At 38.4% G+C, this 7,070-nt stretch overlaps 1 pseudogene; it reads right to left on the reverse strand.

The window, feature by feature from the left end:
- Window positions 1–5,210: 5,210 nt before the first annotated feature.
- Window positions 5,211–6,328, reverse strand: LOC127486769 (NIF3-like protein 1; annotated as a pseudogene).
- Window positions 6,329–7,070: the final 742 nt, after the last annotated feature.

Here is a 7,070-nt window from a genome sequence, read left to right on the forward strand (position 1 = left end):
TGTATCCAACATTCTCCCTTTGTGTATCTATTCCTTTGGGTATGTGCAGCCATATCTGTCCATCTTTTTTTAAAGATTGGTTTACTTACTTAATTGAAAGGCAGAGTTACAAAGAGGGAGGGGGAAGAAAAAGAGACAGAGATCTTAAATTAAAAAAAAAAAATACAGCCCCAATGAAATAGATCCACTATGGCCTTCTTTATGAAATGCATTTCTCATTCTCATAAGCTCCATATTTTTCAAGATTTTTACAACTGTTAACCTGTTTCTATTTTCATAGTATGAAAATCATTGGTGTTCATTATTTTCTTTGCTTGAGTTCAGATCCAAATACTTGAAGAAAGAAACTATTATGGCAAATTAGGTGCAGTTTTTATGCTTGAGAGATTTCAGTATGCTGTGTATATTCAAACTGCTACAGCTTCATGCCTCCTGCTTCTGAAGCAGTGTATGCTGAGTGCTTGAGAGAGACTGGAATACATTTGCATGTGTATTTTAATATAAATATGTAACTTCCTTTACACTCTATGTTGCTAAGTCATGATTCACATGTGTTGTTACTAATAATGGGCCTTGTAATCTTTGAACCATTTGCAAATAATAAATATGTACTGCTGCATATTAGTAATATTTACTTTTCTTATATTTACTTCTCTTTTGTAAAGACTATTTTACATTCTTATGTAATATTTGATGCATACAAAAGAATATAATTGATATGCTGAGATATAAAACACAATAAACTAGCACTCCAAATCACTTAAGATTGGCACTGTATTTGTTTTTGGCAAGTGCTTGTTCTTTTATTATATATATAATAAAATAAATATTACAAAACATATTAATATAATAATATAATAAATATAATATAATTATATAAATATAATAAAATACATTATATATATAAAACCTTGTACATTTGGGAAAAATTCCTTAAATGACATCTGATTTCCTGTTCATTCTACTTTACTGAGCTGGCATTGAAAGGGATCTCAGCATTTATTCAATCCTCCACTACTGGCACTTGTGAAGAGCATTGTGGTTATAAAATGAAAGCAGCATTCCCACCTGAAAACATAAAATGTTGCAAAAAAGGGATCTTTTCTGTAATGGAAACAAGTCTGGGAGACATCTGCTGGAAAGGAATGAAAAGCACAGCGAGCTCCACCTCTTACTGAACTGGGCAGGTTTTGCTTTTGAGTTCCTCGGTTTTCATGAGCTTACAGTGTCAGCAGCAAATGATAACATCAGTCACAACACCCAATTTATATTATATGAATTCATGGTTGAAAGAACTCTGTACAAATAGTTTTGTCAAAATATTGTGGTTGCTACCAAAATTAAGCATCTAAAAATGAAACCATCTAAACCTTGAATTACGTATTTAAAATAAATACTCAGGTGAATTTTTACAAACAGCATTTCAGTTACTCTGGGTAAATACAGTAAATCTCTATAATTCCATAGCATCTGGTTTCAGAGTCAACACAAAGTCAGAAAATTAAACTGCCATGTACACAATATTGAATCCATTCAAGAAACCAGGGCTGCTTGCTATGAGGCAAGTGGTGGGAGCAAGCCAGGAGTGGGGGCAGGGACGCATCAGCACCCTGTCCTGCAGCACAGACTTTGGCACCTGGGGAAATCTGGCAGAGCCTGGCAAGCTGAGGCACCCCAGCCTCCAGGACCTGCTGGGAAGCTGAGATACCTTGGCCAGCCCTAGAGTTCTTGGGTCTAATCTCAGAGCTGGACCCCATTGCTGATCTTGATGCCTTCAGTTCCAGCATCTAAGGCAGCCCACAAGGTGGCCAATGGTCCAGGTGACTTCCTGTGTCCCCATGCCAACCCACTTCCCAAAGCCAATGCACCACAAGAAGATAAAAAGATAAAGTTATTTTAAAATGGGCAGTTTTGAGAACAGGTGCAAAGTCACAGCACCATTAAATCACAAACAGATTTAGGTTTGCTCATTGTTTCTCAGTCCTCCCCTTCCTCTCTGCTCCCATGACTGCATATTTTGCCGCTATTCTGATGGGGAAAAATGCAAAATGCCTGTTTTCTCTTTTGTGGTTTGAAGAGTTATTTAGGGCTGGCGCTGTGGCTCACTAGGCTAATCCTCCACCTTGCAGTGCTGGCACACCAGATTCTAGTCCCAGTCGGGGTGCCGAATTCTGTACCAGTTGCCCCTCTTCCAGTCCAGCTCTCTGCTGTGGCCCGGAATGCAGTGGAGGATGGCCCAAGTGCTTGGGCCCTACACCCCATGGGAGACCAGGAGAAGCACCTGGCTCCTGCCATTGGATCAGCGTGGTGTGCTGGCCACAGTGCGCCAGCCACAGCGGCCATTGGAGGGTGAACCAACGGCAAAAGGAAGACCTTTCTCTCTGTCTCTCTCTCTCTCTCTGTCTCTCTCTCTCTCTCACTATCCACTCTGCCTGTCAAAAAAAAAAAAAAAAAAGAGTTATTTAGAGCCGGACTTGGGATCAAATTCAAGGTTTTCTTTTTCTGTGGAGTGTTTTAGCCATTACATCTACGTGCTTGACTGTGAGCATCACTTTTCCCGGCCTCCCTGAGAGGGTGCAGTTTATTTTCACAAGTACTACTCAGATATTATCTTGCATCATAGAGCACAGCCACTGTTGGCATTCAGCTCATTTTTTTTATCTGTAGACAATAAAATTCATTTGATCTGCCTTCTATATTTGATTTTTCCACTTAGTATGTTTCAAATGATACATTTTCAGCATTTTGTTTGCTTTCCTCCTGCTACAAATTTTACACTAGGACTGGAGGGCCAATCCATGGCAGTTACTCATAAAGCCTCTATTAGACTTCAATAACTGACTGATGTTTTCTGAATTTTTTTTGCCAAGTTGCAGTTTTTCCTCATCCTAAGCCACAAGCCTTCCCATAGGTATCACCACAGTGACACCTAGAAGTTTAACAACAATTTGCTTGAAAATGGGGTGTTTTCAGAATTGGTGACTAATGATGGCACCATTCAAACACAAAAGGGCTTGGGCTCTCTTTCTGTTTCTCTGACCATTTCAGTTACTCAAGTGTATATAAACCCTGACAGTTCATGTGAATGCAAATTCTGTCATTTAGGGTTAGAAGTAAGTGTAGGACTAGATACAGGATGAGTGTTAGGGTTAGTATTAGGACTAGGGTGAGAGCTAGGATTGGTGTTAAGGTTTAGAATGAGTGCTATTATTAAGGCTATTGTTAGGGTTGGGGTTAGGGTAAGATTTAGAGCTAGGTTTATGTTTAGTGTCAGTGTTAGTATTAGGCTTATGGCAAGAGTCGGGGCTAGTTTTAGGATTAGGGTTCTGTTAAGTCTAGGCTTAGGTCTAGGTTAGATTAAAAGCCATGGTTAGGGTTATGATTAGGGCTAGGCTTAGGGTTAGGGCTACACATAGAGTTATGTTTAGCTTTAGGGTTAGAATAAGGATTAGGTCTAGGACTAGTGTTATATTTAGGATTAGATTTGTGACTAGAGTTATAGATAGGGTTAAGACTATTGTTAGGCCTAGGGATAGAGCTAGGATTAGGGATAAGTTTAGGTGTAGGGTTAGGGATAGAGTTAGAGCTGTGGTTTTATATACATTATATATATATATAATATATATATTTATATATGGTTATAAATGTATATGGTTATAAATGGTTATATATCTATGTATAATATAGAGTGAGAGCTGTTATATATAATATACAGTTATAGTTGAAGTTAGGGTCATCATCACTAGGATGAAGCTTAGTCTTTGGTTAGCATGATGGTTAGTTTAAGGCTAGTGTTAGATATAGCATTAAAATTAGCTTCAGGACTATGTTCAAGTTCACACTGAATGCTAGTTTGTTTTAGGGTTAGGCCTAAGCAGAAGGATAGGATTAGTGTTGGGGAGAGATTTAAAATTAGTTTAAGATTAGGGTTATATTTAGTTCTATGGTAAATTTTAGAGTTAGAGCCAGAGTTAGGAATATGGTTAGAGCTCATGTGATAGTTAAAGTTAGGACTATGGATAGGTTTTAGGCCAGGGTTAGGGTTAGGGTTAAGGCAGGGTTAAGTTTAAGTTTTGGTATTAGTGTTAGGGTTAGAGTTGGGGCTCATATTAGGATTAAGGTTAATACTTGAGTTATTAAGGCTAAAGTTAGGGATGGAATTAGAGTTTAGATCGGGTTAAAGCACCATGTTGGGATACAATTAGGATTTTGGCTAACTATAGAGTTAAGGTATGGTTATGGTTAAGATGAGGGCCAAATTTAGGGTTAATGCTTTGTCTAGGGATAGACCTAGTATTAGGCTTCAGAATTGGTTTAGATCTAGGATTAGGTTTAGGGTTAGGGTTAGGACTAAGGCTAGGGCTGGGGCCAGGGTAAGGATTAGGGCTTGAACTAATGTTATTAATTTGGTTTATTTTTATAGAATGAAAAGCAGTAAAGACATAGTAATATGAATAGCAATCATATTTTTAAAAATTCCTCCTAATAAATCTCATGTTGATTCTGAAACCGAGGTGAAAGACTGGAATTTAGGTGGATCTACAGAACTGGACACAGAGACAGACCATATCATCCCAAACTGGCTACTGCCTAAAAATTGGTGTTCAATTCCAAGTTTTAAAGGACATTTTAAAACTAATCAATGGCAGAGACACCTAGATTAACATATCCCAACTATAATTAAACTAAGGAGAGAATTACTTGGTTACTTCCCAAGAATCTTTAGTAAACTGATTTTAGTTGATCTTTCTTAATATTTGCTCTTCATTATGGTAGTTCAGTTATTTCCTTATGAACTAGAAAACATTTGTTGAACCAGATAAACTAGAAAAGATAATATAAGGGCAGTTCAAAAGGTTTGCAGAAAAAGGACTTAAAAGTTGTTTATTTTGTGAATTTTTTAATCTATGCAGTTTTCTCAAAATAAACATTTCCATGAACTTTTTGAAGCATCCTCATACATCTTAAGATACTCTTCCAGAATGATACATCAACTCCACTGACTCATGTTACACATCCACAGGAGTGGAGATGCAATCTGTAGGTTGTATCATCTTGATGTTTCTGTATGCCTCATACCACACAAAGAAGATCCCTGTCTGTCTCTGACAAGATAATATTAATCTTGTTCTCCAAGTGGGCACCCAGAATATCACAAAGGTCAGAAAGAAAGCCTCATTCAGTGTTACTGTGTTCACAGAGGATGGCATTTATTCCTTAGGAAGTAGCATCCAGACCATCATAATGGGACATCCCACCCATGAGGTACAGGTCTGCTTCCACATCCTGCAGGATTCTGCTCCCAGAACCAGCACACAGGGCCACAGCTTTGACTCATGATGCTAAGGTCCTTCCTACCCCAAGAGCTAATATGAGTTAGTTTGAGGTGTCTTTTGATTCACTCAATCATGGTTGCCAGGGCAACAGATTCATCCAGGGTGCATGATCAACCTATTCCAGTATGTAGAGCAAAGGCTTCTGCAGTGACACAATTTCAGTTCTCTGGTAAAGTTATCTGTTTTGAGAGAGCTGAGCCACCACCTGTATCAAAGACTTCTCAGTACAATTCAGGCTGATCCTTGTTTTTCTTCTCATCAATCCTAGCAGAAAAAGAAGTGACAGGAGCACCTTCAACTTCTCTCACTGCAGACACAACTTTGTCCATATCTTGGGTATGCTTAATGTTGAATTGTACTCAGTGGTTCCCTCTATAGGATAGCCATGAGCTTTGGAAGGATATATATGCCTGGATGTGTAGGCTCCAAGCCCTTTGGAAAACCAGTTTTTCAATCCCTGGGGTGCAGCATCATAGGCTGTGTGAAGAGAGTAGATGCCAACTCTGTTCTCCAAAGCCCAGAACACCGGGCGCTCCTTTCAGGACATCCAGGTAATATGCTTTATGTGTAGGAAGATAGGTGGAAGGCAGGAAAAGATGAGATCTGCCTTCTTATGCAGAGCCTCCTCCATCACCTGCTCAGTCAAGTCATTGGTCAGGAAGAGTGTATTTATAGTTTGTGGTGGGCTTGGTTCCACCAGCAATCCAACATTGTCCCAACTCTCAGCAGAAGACAGGGATGCAAAGTCATTCAAGGAGGAAATGAGAGTCTTCAGACCCATAAAGGAACAGGAAGAATTGCAGTTCAGAGATTACATAAACCAGACTGTCATGGGGACCAGGAGTAAGCAAGATGACAACATACAGCAATTTTTGGACAAAACTCAATTTGAGTCCAGGTACTTCTCCATAGCCTTTAATCTGTCTTTTTACATTGGCTTTTGTTTTCTAAACATCATTTTTCAAGTTGTTGTATATTTGGATTGCAGAACAGTTTGTAAGATGAATTTTTAACGTGCATTGCTAAAAATGTTCTGAGTGAAGCTAATTATCAACTTTATTAAGGAGGATTGCTTTCTGTCCACCTAGTGTAAAAATGAAATCGAGTAATGAAAAAAATGAGTTTACAAATTTAAAGGCAAAGAAACAGAAAGATCTGAAATTAGACCTGATAGAAAATGAGGAGTCCAACAAAAATCCCATTATGTTGATTTAAGACATGGCTGGCCTGTACTAATACCATATACAAATAAAAAAGAAGAATGAATGCTGCAGGATTCATTTGAGATTCATCAAATGTGAGGTATTATTTGAACAGCTACAAAGAAGCATTCAAGATGGAGAAGGAACTATAGTCTAAAGGTCATGGAAGACGTTCATACTGGAAAGAGAAGTGTCTGATTACAAATGGCAAAATCAGTCAGGCAGAATCAGAGATTGGGATGAATGGGAGATTAGAGGGAATACCTAGATGGGTAATGTTAAGGAGAATGCAGATGGCTTCAGGAGAAAAATACAAGAAACCATCAGTAGAGTTATGATAGAAACAGAGAGGAATTACCAGGGGAAAATCATATATAGTACTTTCAAATATGACAAAGAAAAACATTTAAATGGGCATTATGCATTTAGTGTAGTGGTTATGATGCTTTTTTTTTTTTTTGACAGGCAGAGTTAGACAGTGAGAGAGAGAGAGACAGAGAAAGGTCTTCCTCCCATTGGTTCACCCCCAAAT

Source organism: Oryctolagus cuniculus, unplaced genomic scaffold (genome assembly GCF_964237555.1).
Source record: "Oryctolagus cuniculus unplaced genomic scaffold, mOryCun1.1 SCAFFOLD_35, whole genome shotgun sequence".
NCBI lineage: Eukaryota > Metazoa > Chordata > Mammalia > Lagomorpha > Leporidae > Oryctolagus > Oryctolagus cuniculus.